The following is a 26,485-nucleotide window of genomic DNA, read 5'->3' on the forward strand; positions in this document are numbered from 1 at the left end:
CATGGCTGCAAGTCGGTATTGGCTCTTGACTTGTGGCCTCAGTTTGTTGCCATGTTGACTTCTCCATATATTTGTTTGAGTGTCTCCTTGACAGGGTGACTGGCTTTTTATAGAGTGAGAAATCCAAGAGAGCAAGGTGGACACTGCAATATTTTTCATGTCCTAGCCTTGGAAGTCATGCACTATCATTTTGTTTATATCCTGTTGGTTATAAGGGTCTGCCCAATTTAATGTGGGAGGCATCTATACAGAGCATGAAATCCTGGAAGCTGGATTATTGGATGCCATCTTGCAGGTTGTCTACTATAGTGTGATCATAAATGTCTGAATGAATGAATGACTTAAGCAATGAGAAATGTGCAAACATTAAGAAAAGTGTTCTCTAGATAAATTTCCTTAGAAGGGGATTATATTTTTAGATGTACTTTCTTCACTCCGGACATACCATTCTTTAGTTTTCAGTTGGAAGGAGGAACAATAATTTCTATCTAAACTTAATGCCAATTAACAAGGTAATTACAAGACAGTAGCTAGTCTTACATGATAATTGATGATAATTGCTTCCTGCTTTAATTGGTATATAAACAGGACTCTACAATAGGAATCCAAACATTTCCTCAAAAGGAAAAAAAAAATCAAACAAGAAAATTTGTCAAAGTCATTTGTAAGCTGATAAGGAGCTAATGAATCCAGCCTACATGTCTACAAGTCATCAAAGCAGCTGCTGGCAATGCGTGGTGCTTCCTTGGAGTTGGCGAGGATTGCAGTGGTGGTGAGAGCACCAGGCGGCTGGCATCAGCTTCAGGATGCTGCTGAGATGTGAGCTGAAGCCCAATCACCCATGGCGTTGCCAGTGTTGGGACCACAGCAGCCTCAACATTGAATGATGGGGTGACATCTCTCCCCTGTTACTGCCTGGATCCTCTGGAAAAATGGATTCAAAGCAAAATGGGAGGGGATGAAGACTAGTGTTGTTTCTGTGAAACACTCTAGAAGTATGTATATTACATCATCCAATAGCTAACGGGAAGGCACTTAATTCTAAGAAATGGGCTAGCTTAGGTGTGTTGCAGAGGGAAAGGGGCCAAGGTGTGAGGTGGGTTAAACTCTTAGAAACTCTACTGAGTCCCAGTAGGCAAACAGCAGATGGAAATGAATTAGTAGTGGTATTTCCAAATATACAAGAGGTAAAAGAAGTGATAGAAGAAAGAAATGTAATCCAAGAAAGGTTTGAACTTGGAAAAACTGAGGAGAGGCAGGGTCTCAGGGGCGCATGGCAGAGGTGTTTGTGCTCCCTATTTCCCTGGGGATGTGGGCCTCAGGAACATCAGTAGTGGCTGCTGTTCAGAAGTCTATTAAAGATGATTCCCCAGTGAGAACAAAATGTGGGGACTGGAGGAAAAAATACCCTAGGAAGTTGGTATCACAGATCTAAGCAATTCTAATCAGAAAGCAGAGTTGACAGCCATTGGGACGTGGGAGCAAAGACATATTCCCTAGAGATTGTGGAGTCAATTTTACCATGGTAAATCGGAATGCTTATTCAGTTTTAAATGAGGGGTGCCAGACACTTAGCATTCAGAGGGAAAATGGAAATTGAGATTTTCAAAGATGCAGGATGGGAAGGAAAGGTATCTTATGTAAGATCTGATGACTGCGGATGTCACCATTGTATTAATAAAATCTTGAAAAGGTGCTAATTAGGCAATAGTCTATTAAATGCTGCTCTCTAGAAGATGTGAAAATAAGCATAGGCATATCCTCTTCCCTAACATGGTAAAATGGTGCTGTAACATGGTTTCATATCACCTTCTTTAGGAGACAGTGTTGTGTTTAGTTGCACAGATCATGAACCCTAGATAATCACCAAAAGACTAAGCAGTAACTTGGCCATGATATATTTGAAAAAGATCTCCTCTTCTCTCCACTCTGCTCCTCTCAGTTTCTTTGGTGGCTCTCATGTGTAGGTTCTGGGAACACCATTTTCTTGGCAAAATTGTCCTAGGAGCAGGGAATTTTCCTGTTTTTTGAAATTTCATTGGTGTGAGGCTAGAGCTGTGATAATCTTATGCATTCTATGAACAGTTTAGACTCTTGAATTAATGAAGCCCCCAAAAGATTTTTTTTGTTGTGGTCCTACATGAGAAGACCCCTGAATTAACAACCCAGACTTGGCCACATATAGGTGAAATAAAGTCTGTGCAATGTCATTAGCAGCCAGTTCCAAATAACAATTCTGTCTTACTAAAGGGGACCTTGCATTGTTAGTGGAAAACCCTGCCATACCCCACAGACATTTAGCTAGCAAAGGCAAGAGAATTTGATTTGGGCTTTTAATTCCTTTAAAGAACAAATTCCTCAGATCTTATCTTGCAAAAAATTTTATCTTTGGAGTTTAATTTCTTTCTGCAAATATGATAATGGGGCTGGTTTTTATTCAACTTTAGGACATTTCTTTGTGATTAATTTTAAGTTACCAGAGTATCTTTCTGTCCTTTTTAAATGTTATCACGGAATCTCCAATGAGTTATATTATACAATTTATCTGAACGTAACTGGAGATGGGAAAAAGAATTAGGAATACATTTTCACTTGTGTATGGAGGCTTTTGGGGTTCATTTAATGAATTGATTGTTCAGATTATTTCAGAACATTTTTGGGGGCAAAATCTAAACTACCCATCCACAGTTCCAGGGTGATACTCGAACAACAGCTGTTATTGGATATGAGGTTCTCCCCTGAAGGGCATAGCCTCACCCCTGGTTGGGATTATATTACATATAAAACCCCAATGAACTAAGAGATTCAAGCCTGAGGAAATGCTAGGGTGGATCATATATTTCTTGCTCCTTCCTTTAGCTTTAGAAGACTTCCTAATGCAGCATTGCTGGCCCCATGGGGCCCTTATTCACTGCACGCTGGGTGTGAGGGGCCCTGGCCTGTGGCCTCCTCTGTCTTTGCAGTGTACCTGCAAAGAGAAAGCATTTTAATCTGGGCCCATTAGTAAAGTACACTGGGCGGCAGGGACCTGCATTTTGGAGGAAGGGCAGCTTCATTCAGGGCAGCTTCATGCACAAGTCTTGTTTGATTGGACAACGTAGCCATGTCTTCCTTCCTAATTTTCTCTAGTTATGAAGCTGGCATTGTGATTCTATCTATCTGACTCCACATGACCACATGTTGGTTAATTTGAACTTGGGTTATTTTTTGACCCATCAAACCACAACTACAGCCTGGGTTGGAATCCTGGCTATCCTGTTTATCGTGTGTAGTCCTGAGAGATTTGTTTGATCTTGCTGAGCTTTAGTTTCCTGACCAGTAAGTAGGGAAAATGTTTACCTTGTGAGAGCTAGCTATGATAAGGGCTGTGAAATGCTCTTTACAACACCTGGCACATAGTATGGACTCAGTAAATTATATCATTTATTATTAGAATATTAGGACACTTGTTTTCAGGGTAATCTTGTATCACGTGTGTGTTATGTTGGGACATAATCAGCTTTTACCTTCTCTTTTGGTTATCTGTGATGAATTATTGTCTTTAGTTTTGTTTGTACTGCTATAACAAAATACCACAGAGTAGGTGATTTATAAATAATATACATTAATTTCTTGCAGTTCTGGAGGCTGGGAAGTCCAAAATCAAGGTGCCAGCAGCTTTGGTGTTTGGTGACGTCTCTCTCCTCATAAATGGCACTGTCTAGGTGACTTTACTCGCCGAAGGGATGGACACTGTTCCTCACATGGTGGAAGAGCAGAAGAGCAAAAAGGGCCTCAGCTAGTTCCCTCCAGCCCTCTTAAAAGGCACTAGTCCATCCATGGGAGCAGAGCCCTCATGACTTAATCACTTCCCCAAAGGCCCTACCTTTTAATACCACCACAGTGGGGATTAAGATTCAATCCCTAAATTTTGGGGAACATTGAGACCATAGCACATATAATTACCAATATGTGTGTTATCTGCAAGTACCAGAAATTACAAATTCAATGAGAGTAGTGAGAACAGGCTCAGAAAGAGGAGGGGGCTGGAGAAGGATTTCCAATATTTTAAGACTCATTTAGTCTGGGCAATTTTCCAGCTACACCCCACCCAGCCCAGTAAAAACAAGTTACACTTGTACAGATGGTCCCCACACATCCACTTTATGTTTTGCTTCTCTTCCTCACCTTCTGTCCTTTTCATTTTCAAATTTGTCTGCTCTAGTCAACTCTGATCTCAATGAGGACCGAATCTATCTTGTCATTTTTGAACCCTGGGTGCTAGTAGACAGCACTGGGATGTGGTAGCTCTCAGTAATTGTCAAACTATAACTGAGGCATCCTTTATCATCACACTTGGATAATTTAGAGGTCCTCAATTTTTGCTTTCCTGTTGCAACATACCTGAGAAACAGGACAGACCTCGATAAATTCCTTGTGATTATCATGGGAATTGGTACTTTCCTAAGGAAAAGTTTGTAAAAGTCTGTGGCTGGGGACTGGGAGGAAGGGGTGGGAGTGTGTGTGGTGAATTGAATCAAAGCTTCACGAATGATTTATGTTTTCTCTTCTATGCCCAGCTGAGAATTTTGATGTTTCCTTTGTTCAACTTTGGGTCCCTGGAGCCCAACACATACCTGCAATATACATTTATTGAATAAATTCCAAATACTGAAAAAAAATGAAGAGATGGAAGGGGTCTGGGTGGTGAAGTTCACTGACACAGGGAGGCTGTTACGTAAGACATCTTCATGCTCCTCCTCGGGGTTCCCCATTTTGTATAGATCACCAACTCTGGACATTTTATCTTTTTTCCCCCCATCTTTATTTTATTTCCTGCCTCTGCAAAACTTTACTGCTTTTTGCAGCATCTATGTGTAAAAGTTAATCTTATGAATTGATTTAAACTTGCATTTTAATTTCAAATAATTTGAAAAGGTAAAAGGCACAAAAATGAATAAGACGTGGGTCCCTCCTTCTGAATATTCACAGTGCTGCTGGGGAGAGCACAGAGAGCCACACAAACACCTGCTGGGGACCTATGTGTCAGGCAGGCACTGTGCTAGGGACCTGGGAAATAATAACAAGAATTAGACACGATCCCTTCTGTCATGCAGCATTGGAGGAGGGAGAAAATGGCCAACTACACAATGATGACTGTGGTAGCCACCCTGAGGGGCAGACACATGGTGTTATGAGAATGAATAATAGAAACTGGAGCCAGAATTCAGGAGTCAAAGGAAACAGTTTCTGCAAAATGGTGATTGAGTTGAGACCAAGAGAATGAGTAGGTGGCCACTAGGTAGAGAGCAGGTGTTGACATATTTGTCACAGAGGTAAAATCACTGGTAACCTCCTTACGTGGGGAGGGAGCCTGGCACAGTCTATGGAGAAAAGAGACTGAGCAAAAGTTTTGGGTGGAATGAGGCTGGAAATGTAGATAAGGGATGATTCATGTGAGGGCATGTTGTTAAGAATTTTGGTCTTTATCTTAAGAAAAATGGGAAGCTTTTACAATGGAGGGGTAGGGTATGTGATATAATTACATTTGTGGTTTATTAAGCTCTTGCTAGCTGCAATGTGAAAATGGAGATAGGAGGTGGTCCAAGCAAGGATGCAAGTAGAACCTTTGGGCTGCTTTGCAAATGGTTTTTGTAAAATCACTATTATTTATAGATGATACGATCACATATTTGGAAAACACAAGAGAATCAATGGAAAACATAGTACGAACAATAATAAAATTTAATTCAGAACAAAAATAATACAGAGACATCAATATTTCTCACATATACAAAATAGCCAGTTAGATGATTAAATAGAGAAAAATATGTCATTAACAATAGCAACATTAAAGATAAAATGCCTGGAAGCAAACAAGTAATTTGAAAGATCTATGTGAAGAAAGCTAAAAAGAAGAATTCCATAGGGATACAAAAACTAGAAAGACCGGCTATGTTCTTGAATAGGAAAACTAAACATTATAAATATATTTATCCTTCCTTACAAAAATATATATTTAATGTTATTCCAATGAAATTACAAAGAGTTATTTTCCATTGGCTTTAGATGCGGTGATTCTAAGCATCATGTGGAAAAAAATATATGAGTAAGAATACCCAGGGAAATTATGAAAAAGAATACTAAGGATCAATTACTTTATCAGATATTAGACACATTGATTAAAAGCCCCAATAATTAAAATGGCACCGTACTGTCACATAAATTAACATATAATTCAAGGGAATGAAATAAAAAGGCTAGAAATGGACTTGAAAGCATGAAGATGTTTGAGATCCAATACTAGTTAAGCTCCAGGGGGGAAGGAGTCTTTTCTATTTTTTTTTTTTTCTACTGCTGTATTTCCACCACCTGGATCCATGCCTGGCACATAGCACTGCCCAAATATTTGCTGAATGAATGAGTAAATAAAAAATTGGATTATCCATTTGATGGTGTTGGGACAGCTGGGTAAAAAATCTCAATTAAAGGTGGATCCTTACCTTGTACTTTACAGCAGGATAAGTTTTAAAAAGATGAAGGCTTAAAACAAACCCATTAAAGTTGAATAAGAAACTAGAGCATAATAATTTTATAAGAAGTTCAGAAGGCCTTTCTAACTATGACACAATTATACAGACCAGTAGACAACATGAGACTGCATTGGCTCTGATATCCAGTTTTCATTTATATTATTGCCTGCCTTCCTTCCTTCCTTCCTTCTCTCTCTCTTCCTCTCTCTTTTTCTCTCTCTCTTTCATTTTTTCACATGGAGCAAGACCTTAAAAATACTTGGGAAACACTGGGAATGCAGATTGCTTATATTCTGTAAATCTTCCTCCAAATTTTTACGTTGTTATGCTCATATTAAATTGATGATTGTTTTTTTTTGTGTGTGACCTGCTGTCACTTTTTCAAGCATTACACTATCATTATTATTATTCTATTAGAATTAATCTTCTATGAAAGCAGGGAACTTTCTCTCTTACTGGTGTACTCCGGTGCCTAAAACTGAGCTTGGTGTATAGCTTAGACTCAGTAATTATGGTTAATGCATGGTTGAACAACAACAACAACAATAACAACAAAAATAAATAAGGACACAAGGGACATAATTAAATCCAGTTAAAGATTTATTGGAGAGGACTTGGGACCTTTTCTTAAGTGAGACTAGCTTTCTCTACGGAAAGCAAGTGTCTGAGAATGAGGGAAATGGCACAGATGCCAGAAAATTGGACAGATAAGGAGTTTAGGCAATTGATGTCCTTATTCAAGGACATCTGCTGCTAACGTACTCTACGAGCCGGGCTGAGTGATTTAACTTCTTTGCCTCAACCTTCCCCACCCAATCCCATCACCCTTTTATCTTAGGACCTTGTTTCACTGAGAATCAAAAGGTATTTGATGAATTAACGTTTATTGCTACTTCCTTTTTAGGGCCATCAATGCATAATGCATAATGACTATGCCTCTAATAAGTCAATAGTAGAAAGAAGTGTGTGCAACATAAGATTTGCAATAAATTTATGAAGTGAGAAGAGAGGACAAAGAAAAGATCTAATCAGAGAAATTTCAATAATAAGACAAAAGGACATTGTAAAGCATTTTGTTATGGGTACTAGAGGCTAGAGAGATAGTGCTAAACTTTGGCATCTAAACAGATGGCTGCAAATTCTTTGTACTTTGCTAGCTGAGAGGTAGTGCCTAATTCCTCACCACTCGAATTGAGGCTAGCCTTAGTGACTTGCTTGTCTAGCAGAAGCTTCTGGGATTCTGTGGCCAGGTTGTAAAAAGGACTTGCAACTTACGGCCTTTTTCTAATGCTCATGCTGGGGAAAGAGAGCCGTTATTAAAAAGCCTGACTATGCCGAGAGCACCATCTGTGTGGAAGCCCAAACTAGCCATGTGCAGGGGCCATGTGGGAAGAGATAAATGACTAGGTAGTTCCCAGATGTTCCAGACATCCCAGTCATGGCTCCAGATATATGAGTGATACAAAGCGTAAAGAAGCAAGGAACACAGCTGGAAACAAGAGTTGAGGCTCAGACACAAGACCCAGGTGAGCCACTGCAGCCATTTACAGACATTGAGTAACCCCAGCTAAAGGCTCAGTCAATGTGCAACAGAGATTAGCCATTTTTACTACGTCTTCACAAATTCCTGATCCACAAAATGGTGAGCACAACAAAATGGTGATTGTTTGACAAAATTTGCAGATGGTTTGTTACATAGTAATTGGAGCACTCCATGAAGAGGCTGTTGCTTCACTTTCTCAAAGACATTTTCTGAGCACCTGCTGGTGCCAAACCCTTTGATTGATGTTTTATAAATGTTATATCTTTAAATCTTTGGTATAATCCTAGACATTCTTCTGTCCAATTTATACATAAGGAAACTGAGGCTCAATGACTCTAGGAGACTTGCCCAAGATTGCACTACTTATTTGAGCTGGGACTCAAAGTCAGGTTCTGCCAAAAGAAAGGAAAATGCATGGCAGAGTCAAGTCACTCCTTTGAAAAAGTTTGAGTTTACAGTTGAGTTGAAAAAGAAAAGTGCTTGAAGATGCTAGCTATTGTGGAATGCCCCCCAGGGCCTCTGAGAGGAGCAGATGAATTTCAAGTGGGCTGATGATCCTGAAAGGGATTAAGCAGCAGATTGCACCGCAGATGCCACTGTTAAGGGGTTCTTTTGTAAGATTTGCTTTTGGCCAAGCAAGGCACGGGAAAGAAAGTGGAAAATGATTTTCATAGAGAATGTTAGTAGTGATTATCTCCAGGGGGAGAAATCCGTTTAATTCAAAATTCACTAAACCCATTTCTGGCTCTCGCTCTGTGAACAGGCAATACAAGGTGAGAGTATACCAGCAAATGTAGCCCTTAAGATTTTAATAAAGCAGATGGAGTTTCTCCTCTATGGCACCATTTCACATGCCCACGGCGTCATATTTCCTCCCAGTTGTCAAGTCCTTGGCAGGAGCCACTTGACTCCACTAACTCCAACAGCTACATTTCCTGACCTGGAAGCCAACAGCTAGTGCTGAATCCCCCGCCTGGTGGTCTCCCCACTGCACCAACATTCATCCTCCTGGTGCACTTTGTTTTATACCCTCATTGCAGACTGAAATTCCTTCCTTACACTTAAGACCCTGGTAATTTCAAACAACATGAAGTTCCCTTCGCAAGCTGTGATGCTTTATCCTGCTACATAGTTTTCCCTGATGAGGATATCTGGCTCACTTTTACTAGTCCTTTAAGACAGCTCAGTGTCTTTGGGGCACTCTGAAGTGCCAATCACATCGTTTTCCCTAATCAGTTGGAAAAAATGTAAACACAGGATTCAGAGAGGGAGCAACACAACAGGTTCATGGTTAACAGAGAACTCTCTTCTTAGAAGCCTTAGTTCTTGTCAGGTGGGGAGCAATTGGAGCTTCTCCAGGTAAGTGATCTGCTCTTGAGGCCTGATTCTCTCCTGTTCATTCTGGGGTTCAGACTGATTTAGACTATAGATTCAAGCAGAGTTACTTGATACAGTTTTTACCAAAATAAACAAGCAAAATCACTTCTTTTGATTATATCCTTGATGGCCTCTATGTCTATTTCTCAATATGTTAAAATATGAAGGTAAAGGTGTATGAATATTGCCTTGGAGACCACATCAGATAAAAACCTGAACTTTATGATGGTTCCGAGCACCTCTTTCCCAAAGTTCCATCAAGGATTCCTCTAAGTTAGCACTTGCAGTCACGTTGGCTCAGGCTGTTGGTTCATCTGTTGACCACTAGGCTGAGAGGCCTTGGAGAGCTGGGCCTCTGCCTCATATACATCTTTGTTTTCTCCAGGGACTCACACAATGCCGTTACACAAGGCAGGTAATCAATAAGCATTTGTTTAACGGGACAGAACAGCGGTGTTGCATCTTGTGGCCTTGCCTCTGGAGTTACTGTGTTCCTTCTGCCTGCATGAAGCATCTATTACTAAGTTTATTGCCCTAAAATCCAAAGTGCTGTCTCTCCTGGTCATGCCTAAACTTCTGTAAGAAACTGAGTTATGCTTAGGAAATGCCCAAGCAGCAACTCACTTAAGGAATGTCTGCTTACTTCTTCCACTTCATCCTTCAGCAATAAAAACTTACCTGTTCTGTTTCCTACACCTACTGGTGAATGCTCCATGAGCTGATTGATACCTATCTGAGTAGGATTAAAGTGTTCATAATGAATTAATGACTGCAAGTGCTATATGTCCATGGACTTTGGGGCCAGACAGACCTGCGTGAGTATTGTATTGAATGGTGATAAATTTTATGAGGAAAGTATCTTTACCCTTTAATTTAAAAATGAGGAATCTGAAATTGAAAGCAATTAACCCAAGATTTCAAGTCTTATAGGAGATAGATTTTTGTAACCACTGCCACAATTAAGATAGAAAACTCTTCCATCACCACAAAGATCTTCCTCGTGCAACATCTTTATAATCACACTGACTCTCACTCCCTGCTATCTCCAATCCTTGGCAACCACTAATCTGTTTTCCGTCTTTGTAATTTTGTTCTTTCAAGAATGTTGCATAAATGAAATCATACCGTATGTGACTTTTGATATTTTTTTTCCCTACTCACCATAATGCTCTTAAGATCCATCTGAGTTGTTATGTGTATTAATAGCTCATCCCTTTTCATCCGTGGTGTGGATGTACCACCGTTTGTTTAAGCTTTTAGCTATTGAGGGAAATTTTAGTTGTTTCCAAGTGGAGGTATATTTATTAATTGTTTTGACTTTGGTTATGTAATTGCTCTAGTATCATTTGTGGAAAAGGCTATCCTTTCTCCATTGAATTGGTTTTGCAGCTTTGTTAAAAATCAATTGGCCATTTTTGTGTATTTCTGGATTATCTATTCTGTTCCATTGGCTATTAAAAATATAGCTGCTATGAACATTTGTGTATAAGTTTTTGTGCAGACATAAATTTTTATTTATCTGAGATTTATTTCCAGAAATGCATTTTGCTGGTTTAAAGTTCATGTTTAGGTTTTTAAGAAACTACCAAATTGTTTTCCGAAGTGGCTGTCTCCTAGCAATGCAGGAAAAAGCGAATTTCTTTGTCCTGTCACTAGTTATTGGTATTGTCAGTATATTTTATTTTAGCTGTTCTAATAGGTTTGTAGTAATATCTCATCATGGCCTTTATTTGCATTTCTCTGATGGCTGGTGATGTTCAACATCTTTTCATGTGCTTATTTGCCATCTGTATATCCTCTTCAGTGGCATGTCTCATTATGACCTTTGTTCATTTCCTAATTAGATTTTTTTAAATATTGAATTTTAAATTATATTTTAGATTGTAGTCTCTTGTCAGATCTGTGGTTTGCAAACACGTTCTTATAGTCTGTAGCTTGTCTTTTCATCTTCTTAATAAGGTCTTTCAAAGGGGAAATATTTTTGATTTTGATGAAGTCCAATTTATCAATTTTTCCTTTTATGATCATGCTTTTAGTGTAATATCTAAGAATACCTCCCCAAGCCCTGAATCTCAAAGATTTGCTCCTATGCCATCCTCTAAAATTTTTTAATTTTGTTTTGCATTTAAATCTATAATACATTTAAGTTAATTTTTAAAAGATGTGAGGTTTAGGTGGAGTTTTGTTTATTTTTTTGACTTTGGCTGTCCAACTGCTCCAAGACCATTGGTTGAAAAGACAAGACTATCCTTCCTCTGTTGAATTGGTGTTTGCTGCTTTGTAAAACATCAATTGGCCATACTTGTGTGGGGCTATTTCTGGGTTCTCTGTTCCATTGATATGTGTGTCTGTCCCTTGTCTATACCAGGAAAATCTTGATTACTTGAGCTATATAAGTCTTGAAATTAGATAGTGACTTCTTCCACTTTATTCTTCTTTCCTTCTTTTAAAAAAATTATTCTGGCCATTTGTATTAGTTTTCCATGACTGCTATAACAAATTGCTACATATATAGTAGCTTAAACAATACAAATTTATTATATCATATTTCTGGAGGTCAGAAATTAAAAAGGAATCTCAATGGGCTAACATTAAGGTGTTAGCAGCACTGTGTCTCTATTAAAGGCTTTCTAGGGCCATTTTCCTGCCTTTTCTAGCGTCTGGAGGCTGCCTATCTTCCCTGGCTAATGGCTCCCTTTCTACATCGTCAAAGCCAACAACACTGGGCTAAGTCCTTCTCACAGTGTGATCTTTCTGCCTCCCCTTCCATTTTTCAGGATGCTTATTATTACATTGAACCCACCTGAACCATACAGGATAATCTTACCACTTTAAGGTAACTTGGTTAGCAACTTTGATCCCAACTACTTTATTTAATGCCCTTTGCCATGTAAAGTAACATATTCAGAGGTTCTTTGGATTAGGATATGGAAAATTTTTTTGAAAGTGGGGGCATTATTCTGTCTACAACACTATTCTAATTATTTTACCTTTCCACATAAACTTGAAAATAATCTTGTCCATATCTACAAATAACTTGCTGGGATTTTGATAGGAATTGCATTAAACATATATATCAACTTGGAAAGAATTGGCATATTTACTATATGGAGTCTTCCAATCCATGAACATGTTATGTATCTCCATTAATTTGAACTTCTTTGATTTCTTTCATCAGTGTGTTGTAGTTTTCAGCATACATATCCTATACATGCTTTGTTAGATTGACACCAAAGCATTTTATCTTTTTGAGTGATTGTAAATGGTGTTGCATGTTTAATTGTAGTATGTACATGTTCGTTGCTAGTATATAGAAGTACAATTGACTTTTGTATGTTGATCTTGTATGGTGTGATCTTGCTAAACTCATTTATTAGTTCTATGAGATTGTAGATTCCTTAGCATGCTTATTTCATATAGATGATTATGCCATTGGAAAATAGAAACAATTTAATTTTTTATCTGTATGCCTTTCATTTCCTTTTATTACCTTATTGCATTAACTAAAATTTTCATCACTATGTTGAATAGTATGGTGAGATTGAATGTCCTTGCCCTATTCCTAGTCTTAGAGCAAAAACATTCAATCTGAAACCAATAAGTATGATGTTGTCTGTAAAGTTATCATGGATACTCTTTATCAAGTTGAGGAACTTTCTATCTATTCTTATATTTGACAGTTTTTGTTTTATATCATGAATGGGTATTGAATTATGTGAAAGCTTTTTCTGCATCAGTTGATATGAATGTTTCATTTTTCTTCTATAGCCTTTTGATATGATGGATTACATTGATTTATTTTTAGATATTGGACTATCCTTGCATCCTTGGAACAAACTCCACTTAGTCATGGTATATATTTTTTAGAGATATATTGCTAAGTTCATTTCCTAACATTTTGTTAAGGATTGTATATCTATATCAATAGGGGATATTAGTTTGTAGTTTCTGTTTTTATGGTATCTTTGGTTTGGGTATGAATGTAATAATGTAATATTGGCTTTACAGAGTGAGTTTTGACACAGTCTTTCCTTTTCTATTTTTCTGGAAGAGGTTGTGTAGAAATTCATATTGATTCTTCCTGTAACATCTAATAGAATTCTCTGGTTAAACCATCTGGGTTTGGAGATTTATTTTCAGTAGGTTTTAATTATGAATTAAATCCCCTTAAAAGGTATAGAGCTATTCAAATTGTCCATGAAGAAGCTCAGGAAATTTCACCACAAAATATGACTCCTTGGTATAAGAATATTTTGAATTACAGACCCTTCAAAAAAAAAAAAAACATTGGAGGGGGCTTTCCCTCTATCTGAATGAACCTAAACAGGACTGACCTATCAAAAGATCAAAAAGGGCAATTGTCTTCCCTTCCTCTCCCTGTTATCTCAATACAATTGCAGGAAGGAGGATCAAGAATGCAACCAGACCTGGCCCAAATAATTTAAGTATAACACCTGTCTCTCAGGTTAATTTAATTTGCTAAGAGAATCATTTACAGGTCAATCTGTTTCCATTCATTTATTCTCCCTAGCACCATTTGTTCCCCCTAAACAGAATCACCTATACTCCTCATCTTCCCTCCTCCTCTCTAAAAGGCATGTATAAACATATCTGGATCCCACTGGGATGTTGAGTGATCACTCTGTGATTCTCTGCATGTGCATGGTAAATAAATCTTTTTCTTGTTAATCTACCTTAATTGTGAATTGATCTTTCAGCAAACTTTCCAGGGAAAGGGCAAGTTTTCCCTCACCCCTTCATCTACTTCATATTGAGTGGGCTTCGTTAGTTTGTTTTTGAGGAATTGGCCCATTTCATCTAAGTTATCAAATTTATTTGTGTAGAATTGTTCATACACAAATATTCCCTTATTATTCTTTTGTTGTCTGCAGAGATATTGTTTTATTCTTGATGTTGATAAATTATGTTCTCTCTCTTTCTTTGTCAATATTGATAGAGTTTTGTCAATCTTATTGATCTTTTAAAAGGACCATTCTTTTGTTTCATTGCTTTTCTCATTGGTTTTCTGTTTTCAATTTCACTTATTTCTGCTCTGATCTTTATTTTTGTCTTCCTTCTGCTTACTTTGAGTTTATTTTATTCTTCTTTTTCTAATTTCTTGGAGATGGAGCTAAGATTATAGATTTGAGATGTTTCTCTCAAAAATCTGTAAGTGCTATAAATTCCCCTTTCAGCACTGCTCTGGGACCCATACCTTTTCATATGTTGTATTTTTATTCTCATTCAGTTCAATGTGTTTTGTTATTCCCTTGAGACTTCCTCTTTGATCCATGGATCATTTAGAGGTATGTTGATTAGATTTCAAGTGTTCGGAAATTTTTCTGTTATTTTTCTTTTATTGATATCCAGTTACATTCTATTTTGGCCAGAGAACATACTTTGAATAATGTTAATCCTTTTAAATTTGCTGAGGTTTGTTTTATGAATCATGATAGCATCTATCTTGGTATATGTTCTACGGACACATAAGAAGAATGTGTATTCTGCTGTTGTTCAGTGGAATGTTCTATAAATGTGATTATATTCCGTGGGTTGATGGTATTGTTGACTTTTTCTATATCTTTGGTAATTTTGGTAATCGTTCTATCAATTGTTGTAAGAAGAGTGTTGAAGTCTCCAACTATAATTTTAGGTTTGTCTATTTCCCTTTTCATGTCTATTAGTTTTTGCTTTACATATTTTTTAACTCTATTGTTGGTTGCATACAGGTTTAGGGTTGCTATGTCTTTTTAGTTAATTGGCTTTTTCACAATTGTGTAAGTGTCTCTTTTTGTCTCTGGTAATTTCTTTCTTCTGAAGTCCATCTTATGCAATATTAATATAGTGACTTGTGGGGTTTTTTGATTAATGCTTCCAAGGTATGCTCTTTTCCATTCTTTTACTTTCAACCCATGTATATCATTATATTTGAAATGACTTCTTGTAGACAATATATAATTGGGTCATAATTTTCTTATCCATTCTCCAAATCTTTGTGTTTTACTTGTTGTAATTAGACATTTTGCATTTTATGTAATTGTTAATATGTTAAGACTTGAGTCTGCTTTTCTCCCTGTTTGTTCTCTTTGTTTTTTGCTTCTGTTTTCCTTTTTATGCCTATCTGTGGGTTACTTGAACATTTTTTAGAATTCCATTTTGATTTATCTACAGTGCTTTTGAGCCTATGTCTTTTAGTAGATATTTTAGTGGTTGCTCTAGGTATTATACTGCATATCCATAATTTGTCACAATCTACTGATATAAGCACTTCACTAGTTACTAGTTTGATTGAAGTATAGAAATCTTACCTCCCTCATTTATAATATAATTGCCTTTGCTATTTTCTGCACCTTGAGAGCCACATCAGGTAGTGTTATAATTTTTGCTTTAATCATTAAACATAATTTAGAAAACTCAAGAAGAGAAAGAAAGTCTCTTATATTTGCTCTTTCTGTATTTCTTCTTTCTTCCTAAATTTCCATGATTCCTTCTTTTATCATTTCCTTTCTGTTTAGAGAACTTCCTTTATTCAATAATTATTTTTCAGTTCTACAATTTGTTTGCATTCTGTTTATGTCTTTTATTTGTTTTCTGAAAATTTCTATTCTTTGCTGAAGCTTTCCATTTTAACATTTGTTTAAAATGTGTTCACCATTACCATTAAAACATTTTTATAATGGTTATTTTAATATTCTCATCTGGTAATCCTAATATCATTGTCATCTTAGTATTGGTAACTATTAATTATATTTTTTCCCCCAGTTTGGGATCTTCCTCATTCTTGGTATGATAAATCATTTTCCATTGAAACCAGGACATTTTGAGAATTGTGTTATGATTCTTATAAGGATGTTATTTCTTCTACTTTAGCAAGCTCCCTCAAAACTAGTCTGATAGGTGAAGTGTGGAACCACCTCATTACTGCTGGGTAGGGTTGAATTAAAGCATCTCCATTCAGCCTGCATTGGCATTTGTGGGTGAGGGAAGTACTCTTTGCTATTGCAGAGTTGGGGTTCTGACTCCCACCAGGGAGCTTTCTTACTATTGCCTACATGGCCTCCCCCAACTGTCAGTGGGGTGCCTGCCTCTGCACCCATAAGCAGTGCCGGAAGTCCTGACTCTTTGTGGGATCTTCTCTGACACCACCAGGGATGGGGAGAAGCTTCTTGTTACTACCTGGTTGGGGTGGAAGTTCAGCCACTCCATGTGATCCCCAATGAGACCTCAGAGGAGTGAGAGGGAGTGCAGTGAGGCCTGCTTACTGCTGAGTAGTGATGAGATCTTGGTTCCTGACTCAGCGGTCTCTGAATGTACCCCAGCAAGGGAGTTGGGTGTCTCACAATAGCCTGGAAAGGGTGGAGTCTATGTTCTCTGTTTGACCTTTGCTGGTGGGGTTACCAAGAAAGTGGTGTTTGGCTGGAGTGGAGAAATTATCTTCTGAAAGTTGTCTATCTTGCTAGGCTGCCCCTTTTGGATCCTTTGGCTAGAAAAAGCAGGGTTTTCTAATGGCTTTTGGTCATGTCAGTTGGCATTTCTGGGTTGCTGACTTCTTCAGTATCCAGTCTGGGATATAAGAGGCAAAAACAACTAACCGAACAAAAACCAACCAACCAGCCACCCAAACAACCAAGCAAACAATGAAACAGGGCACTCATCATGGCATCATTCTCTCCTGAGGCTCCCAGCTTGTCCGTCTTCCTCTCTCCCCACTTCAGAGTCATCTTGGTTTGTTCTGTATGCCATGTCTAGGGAATTTAGCTGTACTTAGGGAGGAACAGGATAAAGTACATGTACTTCATCTTCCCAGAAGTAGAAGTCCTGGCTGTTTTCAATTATTAAAAGTTGGCTCTGGATTAAAACTTTTATCTGAAATACATTTTCAACCTTTGTGATGAGTGACCTGAAATAGGGAGGGATATGTGATCACGTGATCTGCACTTTCATTTCTCCCTTACTCTGGAGTCACATGGAGTATGTGTGAGAGAGAGAGGGAGGGAGAGAGGAGGAGATAGTAATCTGTCCTGTCCTAAGATGAGACACGTATCTCCCTCGTCCTTTTCTGAGTATGGCTTCTCTGGGGCTAGAGGGGGCATCAGTTCTGTATTTTGCACCTGACCATATGTTAGCAGTGGAGAGATATTCCTGGTCACTCTCTGGTGTGCTGTAGTTTGACCTGCTCTTAGCAATTTTTAAAATGGCAGCATCTAAGGAGGACAGTGTGTGGTTTCCTTCGGGGGTGGGGGTGCTCAGCTTTCCCTGGTCATCTCAGAGGGGACAGAGTCCACTCTTACCAAAAACACTGCTCTCCCCACAATAGGATTGACAGATTTAGCAAATAAAAATACATGTCAACCAGGTAAATGGGAATTTCAGATAAACAACTAATAATTTTTTGGCATAAGTAAGTACCATGCAATATTTGGAACATACTTTTTATAAAAAGAATTATTCATGTTTGTCTGAAATTCAAATTTAACTGGGTGTGTTGCATTTTGTCTGACAACCCCTCTGCAAGGCCCATTATTGATGCCCTTTCTCTCTTCCTTTCTTTGTCCATTCCTTTTATAGCAGCGTGGCGAGGAGGCTGGGATGCTTGATGGCTGTTACAGGGCAGGTTCTTATACCTCTTGGCAAGCCCGGGGAGAGAAGTCCAGGCTTCATTGCTTACAGCCCTCTTTAGAATGTGGGGTAACTAGGGCTTCCTTGTTCTCAGCTCTAAGCCATAATTCTTAAGAAATAAGAAAACTCTTATTTAGCTTGCCATTATAGAGAAAAGGATGAGATGCCTATAATCAAATGCTAAACTAAGTGCAATCGTGTTGCAAAATATATAATTTCGGGAGTGAATGCTGTGGACACTGAGCAGGGGGAACATCAGCGAGGGTTGGATTTGTTTGCCAGTGCCTCTGAGTCTGTTTCCTCATTAGAGGATGGGCTGATTGAATGAGGAGACATCTGGGTGAAACATGCTATTAAATGGGTTATTTCCTGCTACTTCAGAGTTTTGGCTAAGGACTCATAGCTGGGGACAATAATAAAAATAATAGCTAACATTTATAATTATGGATGAGAAACTGCTGTTAGAGCTTTGTGTATAGCCGGGACTCAAGCATTACAAAAGCAATCCATGTAACCTAAAACATTTATACCACCTTAATATTTTGGAATAAAAAAAAAAAAAAGAAAAACAGGGAAACTGAAAGAGAAAAGCCCTGAATTGGCTGAGATGAAATTTCTGACACTACATGGAATTGGAGTTTGAGGTAATTGGGTTAAGTGAAAAATAACTAATTAAATAATTAATCTATGGTGACAGAAAACAATAATTTCTTGGAGAGGTGGGTATTGGTTGGGGTAGGGTTCAAAGAACTTTTGGGGGTAATAAATATGTTCTATATCTGGAGAGGGGTGTGCTGGTATTAGTCAAAACTTATCAAATGGAATCCTTAAGATCTAAGTATTTCATTGACTGTAAATTATGCTCCCATTAAAAAATTAAAGAGATAAAAAAAATTAAGGTCACATTTCTTGCATGCCTGAGTTTGTGACATTCTGAGAGTTAAATGATTTACTAAGGTTGAGCAGATGGGACCCCTTTTGTCTGACCTGGAGCCCATGTTCTGATTGAGAGACAGCAGGGCCTAGTAGTTGAACCCAGCCCCGCCCCTCAGAGCTAAGTAGCCTCAGGTGAGCCCTGAAAGCAATCAAGGCCTCAGTTTCCCCATCAGCCACACATGGGTAGTAGTAGCTCCTACTTCAGAGGGTGGCTGTGTTTTATTGCAGGTAAAGTTCTGAGAGTATTGCTGACACCTAGTTAGAGCTTAGCTGTTAGGACCGATTCCTTGAAAACAAGCTGGAAAACCTCAAACTGCAGGGTAGCAGTGGGGCCTCACATCAAAGCGCTCAGTCGGCCTCAGGTCCCAGGCAAGCCAAGGTTATCACAGATGAACTTCTGGCCACTCAGTTCAATGGGAACTACAACTACAAATGCTTTGAAGACTGTTGACAGGCAGGGGAATCTGAAGGGAGAATTTTCTCCCAAGAAATCTGCGGCGATACCATAAAACTTCTTAAAAGACACGTGGTGCACGTAGAAGCATATAACCTTTAAAAGCCTGAACAAATTCCACAGAAGTGATGAAAGTTTCTCAGGGAAGATGGTAAAGAAATGTTACAATGGCTTCAGGGTTTTTTTTTTTTTTTAATAAGTTAGCACAATAATTCTGATAGGCTTTCAGTGGGCCTTTTCTTTCAGCTTTCTCAAGACAGAGAAATGAGAAAATGGCAGATATGAATTCCCCTTTGGGGAATAAATGCAGGTAGCGTTTAAATAATGTTAAATTAATACTCCTTCAACACTTATTAAGGGCCTATTATTTCTAGACATAACTCTGGGAGCTGAGGAGGATGTATATAGAATAGAAATGTCTGGGGAATTTTCATCAGAAGAAGAACTCTATAAACAAATGATGAAATTATATAGCAAGCTAATTTCAATAATATTTCATAATTTTCCCTGCAGAGGTCTTTTATCTCCCTAGTTAAATATGTTCCTAGTTAAATATGTTTTATTTTCTTTGTTGCTATTGTGAAGGGTATTGATTCTTTGATTTGATTCTCAATTTGATTGTTGTTGGCATATAGAAATGCTACTGAGTTCTGTACATCGATTTTGTAACCTGAGACTTTGCCAAATTTGTTTATCAATTCCAGTAGTCTCATGGCAGAATCTTTGGGGTTTTCTAGATATAAGACTAGTACAACCTCTGTGGAAAGTAATATGGAGACACCTCAAAGAGCTACAAGTAGAACTACCATTTGATCCAGCAATTCCATTACTGGGCATCTACCCAAAGGAAAAAAAGACATTCTAGAAAAAAGATATCTGTATAGCAGCACAATTCACAATTGCAAAGATGTGGAAACAACCCAAGTGCCCATCAATACATGAGTGGATCAATAAAATGTGGTATATGTATACCATGGAGTTCTACTCAGCCACAAAAAACAATGGTGATCTAGTACCTCTTGTATTATCCTGGATAGAAGGGGAACCCATTCTACTAAGTGAAGTATCCCAAGAATGGAAAAACCAGCACCAAATGTACTCACCATCAAATTGATATTAACTGATCAACACTTAAGTGCACGTATAGTACTAACACTCATAGGGTGTCAGGCAGATGGAAGGGAAAGGAGGGGATGAGTATATACACAGTTAATGGGTGTGGTGTGCACCATCTGGGGGATGGACATGCTTGAAGCTCTGACTCGGGTGAGGCTAAGGCAATATATGTAACCTAAGCATTTGTACCCACATAATATGTGGAAATGAAAAAAATAAAATAATATTTCATTTTTTAAATCTGAACATGAAATCAAAGGAGAGCTTTAGAAACTCATTTTTTCAAAGATGAAACATCTAATATTATTGTGGACACTATTATAAATTCAGTGAAAATTCAACACTGAAGATAAAATGATTTTTTGTGATGATATTATGAATTCAAGCTTTTGTGAAACAAAAAGTTCTGTAATACAAATAATGTTAATAAATGTAAAAAAAAGAAACTATGAGGCAGAAATATACTTGGGCTTTCTTGCAGAATAATATGTTATTCAAATGAGTGAGTTGGAATTATCAGCATTATATGTGTGTGTGTGTGTGTGTGTGTGTATTTATAGCAGCACAATTCACAATTACAAAGATGTGGAAACAACCCAATGTGTGTGTGTGTGTGAACACACACACATACATACACATACATATACATTGGCCTTCATTGGTGCTTAAAATTGATCCACCTTGAAAACCTGTAAGTTTGAATAATTACTTTGTAAATAAACCTAAGGGTCTTAGAGTACTTTAAAACTTTTATTATATACAGGTCCTCTAAATTGTGGTATCATTTTGTTCAAAAATGACTTTGAAATCTTTATTCAAAATATTAAAAACCTTAAGCATTTGAAACTTAAAAACAAATTGCAATTACTGAAAACAAAGCTTGCAAACAGGAAGATGTAAAATGTATCCTTACAAAGGCAAGGAACGAGCTGAAAAAATTAAATGATAAGAGCTCCAAAGGTATACCATATTTCACTTTGAAATGCTAGGATTGTTCAATTTGGAGAAAAAATATTTTGATTTTAGTTTTAATTGGATAAATTGATATCTTATACTAAAATGGAATTAGATTGAAAAAGCCTGTAATATTGCAGCTTCTAAAATTAGCAAACTAAAAATATAGACAACTTATTTAATATATTTTGTCTTAGAAAATATACATTGTATAAACGTATTCTGCATGGAGGCAAAATGGCGATACTGGTAAAATATTTATTCCAACGTTTTTACATGTTTCATTATAAAAACGAAATGAAGCATATTCTTCATTTAGCAGAATTTATTCTGAGCTTACAACAGTATCTTTTTATCTATAGCAATTGAGTTTTGTCAATGAAAATTATAATAGTCTCCAGAAAAGAGTTAATTATTAGGTACTCACAATTGCAAATTTATTATCCATAAAATACATATTTGGAAAACATTTCAGGCACTTTGATGAAAAAAATTAAAAATAATGAATGTTAAAAAACACATTCTAGGCCGGGCGCGGTGGCTCACACCTGTAATCCTAGCACTCTGGGAGGCCGAGGCGGGTGGATCACTCGAGGTCAGGAGTTTGAGACCAGCCTGAGCAAGAGCGAGACCCCGTCTCTACTAAAAATACAAAGAAATTATCTGGCCAACTAAAATATATATAGAAAAAATTAGCCGGGCATGGTGGCACATGCCTGTAGTTCCAGCTACTCGGGAGGCTGAGGCAGTAGGATCGCTTAAGCCCAGGAGTTTGAGGTTGCTGTGAGCTAGGCTGATGCCATGGCACTCACTCTAGCCAGGGCAACAAAGCGAGACTCTGCCTCAAAAAAAAAAAAAAAAAAAACACATTCTTCAGTAAATATCAGTGATGCTATATTAAAATCATATATGGCTATGCATCTGACTAAAATGAGTATGTACTAAGATAAATTATTATGCTACTGTTATTTTTAATATTTAGATAATATGAAATTATTTTAAAGATTCTTTCAAAATACATAAATATATGGTATGTAAAAATTTTTAGAAAGAATTTTGTTTCTGAAAATAGTTTTGCTATAGAATTCTCTCATAGATCTAACAATATAGTAAGATCTCTCTTCATATGTATATGTGTGCATACATGTATATGTGAGATCATATATATGTGTATATATACACACTTTTAGAATGCTGTTTTACTGTCAAAGTGTGGTTTGGATGATAAAGTATATGAATCCTAAAATATCCTAAAAATATTTGTCTTTTGGAAATACTTCCAAGACTGAAGCATATGAAACATCATCTCTTTAGGTTGCCTTGTGTTATAGTGAAAGAAAGGGAACTCTCAAGTCAGGCACACTTGGGTTTAAATCGAGGCTCCACCAATAGTAGCATCTTGAATTAAGTTCCCCTTTGCCAGAGACAACTCTTCTGTATGGATGAATGAATGAATGAACTTATCTTCAGAGTATTTCCCTTTTTAGGGCACTGACTATATAACAAGGTTTATTATAAAGGCATTACTTTTAAGATAACTGACAGAATAAAGTTCAGGTTTTGTTAAATAACAGAAAATTTGAGTATAAGAGCAAGAGAGAGAGAGAGAGAGAGCAAGTTAGAGAGCCTCCATAATGAATTATTATGGCTTGATATCCAGAAAAGGAATCACAAATGGTGGTGGTATGTTGTTGTTACTCCTCTAAGACTGTTGTTTGCATATTATGTGATAAAACAAATGAGTAATTATGTGATATTCCAATGCCATCTTTTCAGATGTCTTTGAAAATCTAGATTTTCAGTATGTAAGAACAGAGATATTAACATATGTTAAGAAGTTTAAGCAAAAACCCTGAAGCCTGGAATTTGAATAGAAACTATCAGTATGTATTTATAATGTGTTTTATTTTCAGAATTATTTCCTAGCCCAGTCCTCTGAAAAGGCACGGACGTGATCACCTATCCAGTGGCAATGAGCATACTTAATACCCAGATTGTGGCTTCCAGGTACCATTTCTTAACTAAAGGGAAACACAGATCCTTGGAAATGTTCAAGATGAGCCTTGAGCACATTTCAAATGAGAGAACAGGGAAGTCATCCAGTTACTGGGGTAATGTCTAAAGGACACAGGACCCACTTGCAGTGGCTCCCACAGCCAAAGAGATGGCAGTTTGAGGAACAGTGAGGAACATCAGTGGAAGGAGACATGCAATATGTTTAAATTCATGAGTCTATAATGACACAAAACAAAGAGCTTAATTTGCTACATGTTGACAAATGCCAGTGAATCAACTCATTGTTTGAAAATGATAAAGGGAAAGAATCCAGCAATTATTCTGCCTTTTCTCTATGACTGTATCAATGAGTTACCAAATAGTTGATGAGAGGAAGTTTCTCTGCACAAAACTAGCTAATATGTGAAGAACAAATGACGAAGTAAAATATCACCATTTTTCAAATTGTGATGGATCTAGGCACTGAGCATTGGTGGCTGGTAATATCATAAAGGAGGCTACCGGGTATTATGTGCCCTGTGACAGCAGAACACTGTGTCACCTGTGAAGTAGCCCTGCCCAAACCAGGAAATTTGAATCTAATCAACCTCAGATTCAACTACAATTTACAGAAAATACAGAGGACGGAGCAAAAAATTAGTGGACGTGATGGGATGTAGTCATCAAATCCAGACTGTAAGGACCTTGACAAGATAAGCGATCTGGTTCCTCAACAGTGATGTGCCAGAGTGGGGGAGGGAGTGGATGATAAGCCTAGAGGACTTGAGAGATATGTCAGCCAAATGAAATCTGTGGGTACTCTTCATATCCTGATATAAATAAGTAATTCCTTATTTAATATATATATGTGAGTGTGTACATATGTACATGTGTTTTTGTTTTATATACATATAATTAGAACTTACTCTACATTTGATGATACTAAGGGATGCTGCTGGTTTTTAGGTATGATAATGATATGTTTTTAAAAATTTAGTTCTTAGTGCAATAAATTCTAAAATGCTTGTGAATAAATGGGAAAAATACATTTAGTCATATACTTAAGCTGTCATTTTTAAAAATAACAAAAACACATTAAACCAGAATAGTCTTGGGAAAATCAAGATTCTGAGCTTTTCAGGTAAGTTAGTGCTTGGATTTCAAGACAAATTCTGGTACTTGATTGTTTTTTGATATTGAGTCAGCCCCGCATATGAAAGTGCTGAGTGATAATTCATTAAAAGTCACTTGAGTCTGAATCCTTGAGCCTCAATTTCTGCTTCTGTGAAAGAAGGAGTTTTATATGGTTAACTGTAAATGGCTTCCCTGTGTTGACTTCCCCTGCTTATAGGCTAAAGACTTGTCACCTGATGTATGTTAATTATAAAATACAATTTGTCCATAGTGTGTTCTACAGTTCTCAAACTAAACATAACAAAACATGTCTGTCAATGCTCTTGATTCTCAGGAAACACATGTAGAGTTAGCCCCTTTTCATGGATGCAGAAACTGAGCATGCTGTTCACACTCACCCAAAACTACACAGCTGGACCCAGCTCACCTGACCCTCTGTCCAGCCACTAATCCTGATGCTGAAGTGGCCACAACAAGCCATCACAAACACTGCTTAATCACCCTCCTCACCTTTGATCTTGAACTGTACATCTAATAGAGGAGGCAACTCATTAAAACTTTTCATGATCTATTCCAATCTTACTTTTGCCCTGAAAGGATCACTGTGAAGAAGGAAATAGTCTAACAAGGAGGAAAATAGGAAGAAAGGAGGGAGGGAAGGAAGGAAGGGAGAAAACATGTCCTAGGTATTGAGGAAGACACATTTACAAATATTGCACTTTTTCAAACATTGACAAAGACCTGTGACTTGGGTATTACTATCTCCATTTTATAAATGAGGGAACCAAAACTCAGAGATAAGCAAATTGCCAAGATTCCACAGAGGTCATAGACAGCAGAGTCAGGGTTTGAACCCAAAGCACCTTCCTTCAAATTCAGGTCTCTTCCTCTGTCATTGGTTTTCTCTGGAACTCCCAACTTAGCCTGTTCCCAGATCCCTGCAGCTGGCACAACAGCAGATCGTCTGAGTGTGATCTTCACACCCTCTGGAATTGGCATTCTGCTTCTAGTGTCCCTTCCGAAGCAGTTCCTTGGAAACAGCAAGTTCTGTTTTTAGAAAAAAGATCTGTCAAAGGCATCATGTTGCTGGGATGACAGCAGAGAGAACTTCTGTTGGCTTCCATCTGGGAACCAAGCAGTTACAGATGGGAAGACTGACTGCAACCTTGAAGATTAAAATAAGACAGCTTCTGCTTGCAAGGTTAATGATTAAAAAGAAACAGAAAAATCCAGGGATGCCAGGCAGTGCAATACATCACAGCCGCTGAAGATAAGGGCTAAGCTCAGTTAATGGGCTCTGCACCTGCTCCCACCTCACTGCCCCCCACTCTTTCCCCTCCATGTCCATAGGCACAGTGACTTCCATTTACAAGGTGCCTAATCACACTATGAAAGCTGCAGATTTGAAGAAAACGCTGCTGAACTGCATTATAACAAGTCATCCCTGTTACAAAGAGAGAGAGATCTGGAAGGGATATAAAAACTAGTTCAGCATAGTAGAAAACTATGAAGTTTATTAAAAGCTTTAAATATACAGGTGCAAAAACTGAGATCCAGGGAATTCAGTTGACTTGCATAGTGTCACATGACAAGTGGGCAACTAATTTCAGTACAAAGAACCCTGAATTTTAAGTCAGAAATCTGACTTGCCAATCTTTTTTGGATAAAAATCATCAGTGTTATTATTGACCAGCAAGGTATTCTTTTTCAACGCAGTGTTCAAATTTGTGAATGGGGTATAATGCAGCCAACCTTCCTTAACTGGCAGAGTTATTTAAATTATAAACAAATAAGATTATGCAGATTTTTGATTTCCAGTTCAGAATATAAGAAGCTTGGAAGTCA

The sequence above is a fragment of the Lemur catta genome, chromosome 9 (genome assembly GCF_020740605.2).
Source record: "Lemur catta isolate mLemCat1 chromosome 9, mLemCat1.pri, whole genome shotgun sequence".
Classification (NCBI taxonomy): Eukaryota; Metazoa; Chordata; class Mammalia; order Primates; family Lemuridae; genus Lemur; species Lemur catta.